This window comes from Cryptotermes secundus, unplaced genomic scaffold (genome assembly GCF_002891405.2).
Source record: "Cryptotermes secundus unplaced genomic scaffold, Csec_1.0 scaffold262, whole genome shotgun sequence".
Lineage (NCBI taxonomy): Eukaryota > Metazoa > Arthropoda > Insecta > Blattodea > Kalotermitidae > Cryptotermes > Cryptotermes secundus.
The window spans coordinates 2,195,486-2,207,291 of NW_019739214.1; positions in this window are offsets into that span (position 1 = coordinate 2,195,486).

Here is an 11,806-nt window from a genome sequence, read left to right on the forward strand (position 1 = left end):
TGAGATTAAAATATTATGTATCGTGAGCTGAAATTTAGAAAGACACAGTACTGACTTTTCTTAATGAATTGCCCCCAAAATTAACTTGAAGAGACCGGGTAAAACTGAGTAATAACCTCACTCAGGATGCACTGAATCTGTTCGAGGCTGCTGTCCTTGAATAACTCCTGTCTTTTCTGAACATAATTGAAAAAAACTTCTCGCTCCTTGCAGCAATATCAAGATTACCCCATTGAGTCTTATTTAGTTTATTGTGCAATGTTAGCAATAACAGCAATAGTTAAAATAATAAGCATAATAATAATAATTCAATTCTTGTTTATTTACGTGCAAACTTAAAGAGCTGAGATGTCAAATAAAAATTAGCACGAATACGTAGAAAGACGCAAAATAACTAACAAAATAAAAAATAAGAGAGTATATATAATAGTAATAAATTAATAATAATTCCATGAAAAATAAAAAGTTATCAATAATATGTGAGAAAAGTAAAAAGAGTACATTTCCAATTGTATTGCCATTGTGTGTCGAAAAAGGATAATAGCAATAATACTAATAATAACTTGGACGAATAATAGATAAAATGACCGGCTAAGGCTAAGCGGTCCTGGCTTGATTTCCTGTAAAGTAGAGATGTTTCTCCTCGCTTCCACTTCCAGTCAAACCTGTGGGTCCCATTGTTATCTTATCCAGTGTGTACTGGTGTTACTGAACGCAAACCATGAAGGTTGCCATATATAGTGTTGGGTTCTAGAATGCGTGGAAGTTTACCTCACTCACCACGTGTGCCTCCAGAGTGTAGTGTTTAGACACATGGACAACCCCATATATTTCGTAATGAGAAGAAGAGATATTATCTTTTTGATTGGGGTAGACGTACGGGTATATGTACTGCAATATCTTTCTTCAAAAAATATTACGTAATTATGGACATATTTTTGCATTTCATCTTTAAGGTTCTTCATCTCGCTCCTGAAATACCCTAGCGCATAATACATATGAGAGTATCCATTACTTGTGACACAGTTTTCATTGAGTATGAAGATACGTGTTATACTTGCACATTAATTTCCCCAATTTTATCTTTTCATATATATTCTCGATATTAAATTTAATCGAAATGTGCCAAATATTTATGGCGATGAACTTCCTGGCTGGCATATGACAGGCTCTCTCATTTGCATTTACGTCATGTACTTTGAGTAAAAAACACACACAAAGCTTATGTAAGATTGATGGTAGGTTTTATGTTCTGCCGGAAGAATGTTAGGAAGTGCGAACAACGTGAGAGGCGTTGAACTGAATTTATAACGAATCGGTGTGCAGGTACTTGTGTCAAGGTACTGCGAAGAAATAAGTGCTTTGTGTCTAACGTACGGGGTGAAACACAAATGTACGTAAACATTTTGGACACAAATTCCACATATAAAAAAAATGTCATATCAACTTGTGTCGGGAAATAATAAATTATAGCTGAAAGAGTGCATTTATAACAAATGCTCAAAATGTCTTGCATGAGATTCAATACACGCTTCGACACGTCTCATCATGGACCGCCGCCTCCTTTCAAAGAAGTTGCGAATAGTCTGACAGGCATCCACAGTGCGACGGTGAAGTGCCTCCTCGTTGTCAACAGGAACTGCATACACAGGGGATTTTAGGTGTCCCCACAGGTGAGAACGCAGAGGATCAAAATCTGACTAACATGGAGGCCATGCAGTGTGTCCTCTTCTACCTATCCATCGGTCATAATAGGTACAATTGACAACACCTAGCAGAGCACGGCTAAAATATGCCGGAGCACAATCATGCATTCTTCCACCTGTAACTCACAAATTAAATACTTCCGCACGCATTTTGTTATGGACATTTTTCTTGCTTTAGTATGTTGAACCCGTGCCCACAATTTGTCATCTTATTACATCCTGCGTAGATCTCTTGATGCAGTAGTTTCGTTCGCCGTGTACTATCGGCAACTTCTTCTACTCTTCAGTAATGCAAGTTGCATAAGTCTTGCTATACCCTGTGCGTACTCTACGACCTTACTTTTACGAATTCCTGTTATCACTAGGCTGCCGGTCGTGAGAATTGCTACTGCTGTCTTGAGAAATGTTAAAACATTAGAGACGAAGTAAACTTACACTTAATTAAGTACAAAGCTGTAAAGACACATGAGCGAATAGATATATAGCGCCACTACACTTATGTTCGACGCCATGTGGAGGTAAGTGGTGAGCTCCATGTCCCTGTGGCTTCAGAACTGGGTAAACGGCCTTGGTGCCGACTGTATAGAAGGCTGGGTGATGCTGTGGTGAGAAGAAAAATCTCATACTCCAGTAAGTATCCTAACCCCGCAGCCTAGTTGCTATACCGATTGAGTATTCGAGTCTGTAAATGCATCTAAAACATCAACCAATAAGTAAAGAGTGAACCTGTAATCAGAATGTATACCACTGGATTTTTAATGACAAGGACGAAGTCTTATTTAGGAATTTAAAGGTTTGAGGCCTGAATGCATATAGAATATTGGTGGGAAAGCCAGAAGGAAAGAGCCCACTTGAAAGACCAAGGCTTAGGTGGGTGAACAATATTAAAATGGATCTTAGAGAGATAGGAAGGAATGTTAGGGATTAGATTGGTCTGGCTCAGGATTGAAACAAGTAGAGGCCTTTTGTGAACATGGTAGTGAACTTCCGGGATCTATAAAATGCTGGGAAATTCTTGAGTAGCTGCGGATTTGGCTGCTCCTCAAAAGGGCTCAGCTCTATGAGTAAGTAAGCCTCAAAGCAAACAACTCTCGCTGAATTGTACTGTTTGTTATAAAACATACATAACGAGTTAATTTGTGTATTGTACAGGCCGTCTGATATTAAGAGAACAGTAAAATTAACAAGGTCAGTAGGTATATCCGTTTAGCTGGGGGAGACAATGATAACGTAGAAATATTGTTGTGGTGTCGAAATTTCGGGTTCTGCTATCACAGTATTAGTTTATTAATTTGATTATTTATTGCAAAGGGTCTCGAACCTGAAGGGTTTAAGCAACAGGAAGAGAATGTTACAATTTAACTTGTTTACGGCTACGTAGCAACTGCGGCGTCTCGTGTTACGTCACCGCTGTTTACTCGCTTTGTCTAGCAACCGCTATTTACTCGCTTTGCTTAGCAACCGGTGTTTACTCTCTTTGCATAGCGACCAGCATGCTGGGACTCGGCTCACATCGGCTCCGCTCGGCACGTCACGGCTGGCGGGGAGGGAGGAGCGTCATCCATAGCGCAACACGTCACAATATTAAAGTGTTATTAGGGTGATCGAATCAAGGATTGAGATTGGCAGGACATGTCAAACTCATACAGAGAAGACAATTCCATATTGTGACGAATATGACCATTGCTAGGCAGCGCCTCAGTATACGATCTACACGTTCCAGCAGTACACAACAATATGAGTTATGTTCCCTGTGAACCATGCTACAGCTAGTTGCTAGGCAACACAACAATTCTGACAATAGAAGAAATGTTTTCAATGAGGTCCGTGCCTAGCCAAATGCTAGACAACAGAACTGTAAACACACTGCTATAACAATATGCGGAGAGATTCTTTGCTAGGCAGTTGCCTTGTAACACATCTCTACACTTATAGAAGTTTTTTTTTTCAATGTTTTCCCTGCCGTGGTTATGTAGGGAGGTTTCTAGAACAAATGTAAATGTAACCCGTGTGGAGGCGGGGTCGAAAACTTCCGCCGTGACCCTGCGAGTCGTAGGAGGCGACAAAAAAAAGAAGTCTCAAGTCTGAAACAGTAAAATATGGTCGCGAGTCCCAAAGGACTCGGACCCGAGAAAGACTGTGCTAGCAAGGGCCAGCAGTATATACAAAAGACAGACCCGTCCTCCCGTCAGAGAGGACACACCACAAAATCAAGGCCTTAACTGTAAAATAGTAATAAATATCTGGGCATGAGCCACAGATGGTGCTCGACACCAAGATTTGCTGACTGACTGACCATCAGCCGCAATGTGACTTTGACTTTGACTTGAATGCAAATGTTCGCAATATTGGTCAAGGCGAACCCCTTCCAATACTTAAATTTAGCGGCTGTCAAGCATACGACCGTTCAAGTCAGTGGCGTGCCGTGCGTGGAAGCAAGAGAAGCATTGCTTCCGTAGTTAAGAAACGAAAAGAAAAGAAGTCATGTATAAATAATTCAATTTGAATAAAAGGATGTGAATATTGACATTTAGTGCGTGTTCCTGCTCAAGGCCACATGCCCCCTACTCCTCCTCCCTTACCCTACTTGGTGGGACGGACCAAGTTTCTATTCTTTAATCTTCGTAAGAATTCGTCTTATCCGAAGTGGGCATGGGAAGCTAATCTCGGTTTGCTGGCTAGACCAGCGAAGGAATGTGTTCTTTCGATGGTTATGTGAAAATTAACTATTTACACGTATGTGTGATTTCAGTCTTGTTGGGTGTTATAGGTAACATTAAGTTTTATTACAATATTGTAAGTGCATGTTTATATGGCGTAATATTGTATTTGTGATCGTATTTTGACGCATCAGAAAGAAGCTATTCGCCTTTAAGGGACGCAAGTCAGATAATGTGGTACGAGGGGCAGGGGCGTGATTAGACTACACGCAGAGGTAACAGCTAAAATGAATGCTGGCAGACATCGCGACTACGACTGTGCAATCGAAAGCCTCTTAAAATGGGAATTTAATAGCAGGAAATAGAATTGTAATTTGGAACAGTATTCTGAAACAGAGCGGCTATCCGGTTGCCGTAATATAGGAAAACTTTTGTTGGTCATGCCTATTGTTTCTCATTGAAATATATGTATGGAACAAGACTAGAGTTTGTGATATCAACAACCTTCATAAAGCACTGAAATGACATGAAAACTCTCAGACTCACATTATTTCAACAGTGCAACTTGTTATGTTCGGGAAATCTCGAATTGACTGTCAACTTGACAATCAAAAGCGCCTGACGATACTACAGCAGAATGAAAATGTGAAAGAAAATAGAGAAATTTTGAAACACTTGATTGATATCATCTGCCATTTAGAAAAGTGGCAACTTTCCCTCCGTGGTCATGACGAAAGAGTAGATTATATCGACCGAGGTAATTATGTGGAATTAGTTCACTTGTTAAGGAAATATGATCATAAACTCAATGTTCACCTTGGGAACAGTACAGTATTTACAGGTTTATCGAATAGAATACAAAACGACCTTATTGACTCAATAAGTGACGTGAGTTTTGGTGAGTTGATTGCTATCAGTTCGTTTATTAGTTACCACTGCTTCCTTTACCAAAAATAGTACCGCACGCCACTGATTCAAGTGACTAGACTGTCGTTGTAGCAGGAGCTACTAAGGCTATGGTATGATCTGCTGTACTGAGCCTGGACTGACAGATGTCCTGTATATAATATTATACTTAAGCATCCTGTTGCACTCTACACGATAAATGATACAAACTCCGTCCCAAGTGCAAACACGTAGTAAAGACAAGCAGCAGAACGCACACAGGAAGACTACACAGAATAACACCCGTACAGTGTGGAAACAAGAACTAGCCGCTCCAGCACTTTAGACATAGGACGAGTAACCCTAACAATTTTACATTGTAAATTTAAAATTTAGAGAAAATTTTAAAGGATTTTAAAATCATAACTAAAGATTTTATAGTGCTCTACAGGAAAATCAAAATTTGACGTGTGCAATATAATCTACATACCAGACACATATCAACGAGGTAGATGTTGATAATACGAAGGAAATAACAATGTGTTTGTAAATGTTAAATTTTAGACTGGGTTCAGTGTAGCAGCAACGTTAAGAGTATACACCTGATGATGGCCGATAGAGGCCGAAACATGTAGTGTGGAAGAGAACAAGATCAAAGACATATAATATATATTGTTTGCACTTGGGACGGAGTTTGTATCATTTGTCCTGTATATATTATATGTATATACATTTTATAACATGTAAAATGTAAATTATAGATACTGACAACAGACATAGTACTGCTGAATGTGACTCTGGAAAACGACAGACTCGTCCTCTCGTCATAGAGAGCGCCCCACATCTAGTCTGCATCTCTCTGACAGTAATAAAGACCTCATCTTAAGCACAAAATAGGTACTTTATTTAGAGACAGACGGGTCGACTGACCGTCTGTCATAAATTATCTTTGGCTTTGACTAAGAGTGCAGTGGGTGGCCGCGCCATAGCTCAAGCGGTTAGTCGCTGGCTTCTGGTCAAGTGGGATTTGTGGTGGACAAAGTGGCGCTGGGGCGGGTTTTCTTCGAGTACTTCGGTTTCCCCTGCCAATCTTCATTCCACCAAATTCACCATTATCATAATCACCCGGGACAGACTACAATAGGCCAGTCAGTGGCCGCCGTGCCGAGTGGACCCAGTAGGACTCCACCCCCTCCCCCCACTAAGCGAATTTAAAAAGAGAAAATGCAGTTGGGAGAATTCAGAAAATAGGAGCAGTTGGGAATAGAAGGACAGAAGAGTACGGAAGAGTAAAAGGATGAACACGCCCTAGTGATTTGTGAAGTGGGCAGTTAAACGATAGCGCTATGATTAATTGTGAATAAGAGAGATTGTAGACGAAGGTGTTAATGAATCCAGTCATCAAATCCGGAACCCATTACTGTTCATTATGCAAACCACTCATACATGACAATATTTTGGTGGTGAAACCTGGAGTGGAAGGATCACTTCGAATATTTTAGCAGAAATGAAAGGAAATACTGAAATGTAGCATTAAGAAATTATTAAATTTGTTATTTATTTAGTTATTTAGAGACTGCCTCTGTGGTCTAGTGGTCAGAGTTCCTGGCGACAGATCCAGAGGTCCCGGGCTCGATTCCTGGCGCTACAAGATTCTGTGAGAAGTAGTGGGTATATAACGGGGTCCACTCAACCTAGTGAGGATAACTGATGAGCTATTTCAAGGAACTAACGGCTCCGGTCTAGAAAACAAAGATTAATGCCCTCTATCCGCTGAAAGTTGACACTAACTTCGGCGACAAGCGGCGATCGCTCGGTCGGTATAGTTGGCTTGCGGACTACAGGCCACGGAGTTTTTTTTTTTTGTAATTTATTTAGATAGCAGTAGTAAGAATTTTTAATCTTCGTCCACTTTCAAACTCATTCTTTTTTTTTCATTGAGCGATTAATTGTCCGATTTTATTGCTCTAACGTGTGTTCTAGGTTTGTTAAACTGTTGTCAATGGCCTGTCTTGTCATGTACAGCCATTGTGGAGGGAGTACTAATGCAATTGACTCATCACCATAGAAGCTAAGATTAGGATAAGCTCAGAATTAATTTATAAAGAGAGTAGATCCGTTTGAAATGTTCTCATACCTTTGTGTAATTCCTTTGGGACTTGTTCCATTTCACTTACGAACTCGTGTCTTGTAGCCTAGTATTCAGAATTCCTCTGTTTCGACTAAATTTTCAATTGTATCACCACCAGACCTATGGTGCAGATGTTAAAATATTGTCACGTGTATCAGTGACAATGACGCTGGTTTAGATTGGTGGATCGGTTTATTGGATCTTCTCTAGTTGTAACTACAATTAGTTCTTACACTCTCAAGATTACTGTAACTAAGGCATGTCAAGTGTTAAATGTCTCTTTAACACTTCACAGCTGAATCCTCACAACTCCTTTCCATGACGGCTTGTTGTCCTTGACTCACGGCTTCTCAGCTATAATTCCTGCAACGTTTCAATTTGGTCAAAGTCAAAGTTACTTTACGATTGGCCTCAGGCCCTTTGAGGCTCACGACCAGAGACTTTTTTTCCAACTGAACTCTTACGGTAATCGTCCTTATGTAACATCCTCTCTCACGATAAGATGAGTTTGTCTCTTATGAATACGCTTGGTCTTTCGTCAAATGTATATTTTGCCCATATAACATGTTATCGAAAATTCTTCCTTTTGAACTACACACAAATACTCTTGTTAGTATAGGCCTCACAGAGAAAATCATTCCTAACATACATACCGTATTTACACATGTATAGGCCGCAGTACAATTTTCAGACAGAAATTATAGGAAAAAATAATTTTCTTGGAATATTATTTCAGGAGTAGAACATCCTGTATTACTAATTACGAATATAATTTTTTTTAATGAAGTGTGATTTCGAATATTTCTAATATAAGCCGCACCCCAGTTTTCCTCTTGAATTTTTGGCAAAAAATGTGCGGCCTATACATGCGTAAATACGGTATTTTATATTACAAGTGCAGCTTTGTCATTTGAATGGTCGTAAGCTTGACTACCGCCAAGATTAAGCCTCATATATTTTCTATGTCTGGCTTCACCTTGTCCTATACCGCGAACATGTTCATTCTCATGATGACTCCTGCAAACGACCTTCACTGTCCCCTATAAATTTTTGGCACGGACCCCAAAGAAAACACCTATTATTATAGACGTGTTTAAAATTCTGTTGCTTATCAATGGACATGGTGCGGACCACATTGAAAACACTTCTTCTGTTGTTAGAATTGTTGCGTAACCTAGCAACGATCTGTTTACCAAAAATCTGTCTTCGCGGGAACTTTTTTATCAACCCGTTGCTTGGCAATGAGTGTACGTGTAACAATTCTAATTTGGCCACTCGCAACTGACGTTGCATCACAGGTTTTTGTCGTCCTGTCCTTGTCGCTCGCACCTACTCCGCCACCTGGCATGACCCAGCTGCACTTGCCCAGTAAGACTTGGCATCAGTCATACTGTCACAGAACACAAGTGTTCTGTGACACAAGAATAAAATTAATTTACCATACTGCTCCTCCACTTTTTGGCATTGCAGAACATATTCTGGGTGGGCTGCTTTATAACGCTGTCAGGAGCTAGATTTGTGTTGCACCGAGTGTTAAGTTGAGAGGTGAATAATGAATTGGAATTGATTTGGAAGGAAGTGGTCGTTGTGTAATCGACGTAATACCCCGGAATTTTAATGGAGAGACTGAGGAGAGCCACGTAAAACCTCGATCATGTGACCAAGCAGAGATTAAAACCGAGCACCTCACAAATGCAAGTGTATAACTTTCGGTTTTGTATAGCATTGGTACTTGTAGTATGTACATTTATAATACCTTCAGTAAGACAAGCATGAAAATATTTGTGTTCTACATTTCTTGTTTACTGTTGTAATTTGCTGCTATTAATATGCCATAATTAAAGGATAAAATCACAAAAAATATTTATATTATAATCTGACGTTTTGCATATTGACACTCTAAAGAGGAAATCACTAGATTTTTCGATAAATATTGCTTCCGTCCCATTTATCTTACACTCTCCGCTGATAATAATGTATCTTATGATCTGTAAGCGTGTTTACAATCGTACGTAAAATTTTATTACAGTGATTAAATCGAGGTTGATCACAGTAGCCGCGCGGTATGAGACATGAACCATTTTCGCCTGCACAAACACTGAGATCGTGGGCTCGAATTCCACTCGAGGCTTGTATTCTGTATCTGTATTATTCTGTGTGTAGGTAACGGCCTTGCGATGGGCTGATCCCCCATTCTAAGGAGTTCTGCTGACAGTGTATATGATTAACAAAGTGAAAAATGGGCCGAGATTCAAAGGGCTGTAGAGCCACAGACAGAGACTGAACCGAGAAGGAAACGTAACACAGATGGAGTGTAGTGACTATTGGGTACAATATTTTGGTTGTAAACTCACAGAAGAAGAGACGGCCTTAAAGATATTGGGCATAGGTGAGAGAATAATATTAAAATGTATATTAGAAAAATATATGTTAAATTTTGGATCAGTAAAGAACATCCAGTTCCATAAAAAACGTGTTTTCTCACAAAGATCTTGTAGTGTGGCATAATTTTATTAGTTATTTATCACAGCGTAAAAAATAACCTTTACTTTAATCGCGTGTCTTCAAAGAAGTAAAATTTGCCTCATATTATGTTCGTATCCTCTCTTTGGCCAATTATGGGTGAATGAAAATATAAGAAGAAATTCCTTCAATAATCGTAGAACAGTAAGTAACTCAGTTGCAATCTATAATATAAAATATCAGCTCTTAACAGTTGTACCTTGGATTTTCATTATAATTTTGAAACTACAGCATTTCGCCATCATTAAGAATAAAATCAATAATGATGGTGTGGACGTATATGACGAAAATATTAAGTAGCATGCATGTGTACTTGATGTCACCGGTGTTGAGAAAAAAACACTGTTACGTGTTTTTTCTCAACACCGGTGACATCAGGTACGTAACACAAAGAAAGCTAATAATATTTTTAAATATTAGTGCTTGTGACCGGCAGTAACAACTAAAAAAATAATTAATGAAAAAATGTAGGGGCCACGGTAGCGTAGTTTGTCGAAACACCATACTAGAAGCCGAAAGGTCGCGGGTTCGATTTCCAATGAGGTCATTGGATTTCTTGACCAAATCCTTCCAGCCGCACTATGGCCCTGGAGTCGACTCATCCTCTTAACAGAATGAGTATCAGGAATCTTCCTCGGTGTAAAGGGCGGTCGGCTCGTAAGGCTAACAATCTCATCGTCATCTATGAACTGACTGGCTAAAAATGTGGGAGCCTCGACGTCTCACAGCCGCCTGGTCCTGCACGGCTTGTTACAAGGATACTTTTACCAGTTTATTAATGGAAAGATTCAGAGCAGATTAGATTGAAGTGCGGGAATGATTGATGTCCGTCACTTCAGAATATTTTCTGAAAGCGTTAGGATAAAAATAGAGTTAAAAGTCGCGGGTTCAAGTCCCGATGAGTTTATTGGATTTTTGTCAATTGTCCTTATCCTTGCGGCCGCACTATGGCCCTGGGGTCGACTCAGCCTCTAACAGAAATGAGTACCAGGAAATAATTAAATAATTTTCCTGGAGAGCAAAGGGCGGCCGGCTCGTAAGGCTGACAACCTTACCGCCATCTTTGAGCCGATTGTCTAGATAATGTGGAACCCTCAACGTCTCACAACCCTATGGGCCTTCACGGCCTGTTATAGGGATAGCTTTACCTTACTTTACTTTAAAGGTTCTCCCTGTGACAGGCCGTAGAGACCAATGGGATTGTGAGACGTCGAGGCTTCCACATTTTCTAGAGAGTCGGCTTACAGATGATAGTGAGGTTGGAACTGTAATTTTACGTGTTGCTTTCATGAATATGAAACTTTTCCTCCAAGTTTAAGGAAAGAACAGAGGCTAGGGGTTTTAACAGGGTTGTTGGGAATATCTGGATATCAGATGGAGGACATGACACATTCATAACTGAGAGTACGTGTTCTGTACTCCCCGACATGTGATCATTTCGTGACAATGAAATGAATGAGACATGTAAGATGCGTGGAGGAGCACAGAAATGCATGAAAATTTTGGTAGGAAATCCTGAAAGGATGAGACTATTTGGAAAACTTAGAAGTAAATGGGGAAATTAACATCAAATAGTTCTTAAAAAAATATGATGGGCTGCTGTATACAGGATTAATTTGTCTCAGTTTATGGATAAGTGCGGTATAGGCTGGATCGATCTGGCTCAGGATAGGGACCAGTGGAGGCCTCTTGTGAACACGGCAATAAACTTTCGAGTTCCATGAAACATTGGGAATGTCTTGAGTGCCTACAAAATTCGTGACTTCTCAAGAAGTGCTCAGCTCCATGAAATTACGTAGTTAGTTTTGTTATATTGATAAATGGCCGTCACTTATGAACATGGTAATTAATTTTCGGGTTTCGTGGGGGAGTGAAAATTCTTGAGTATTTAAGAGTGTTTC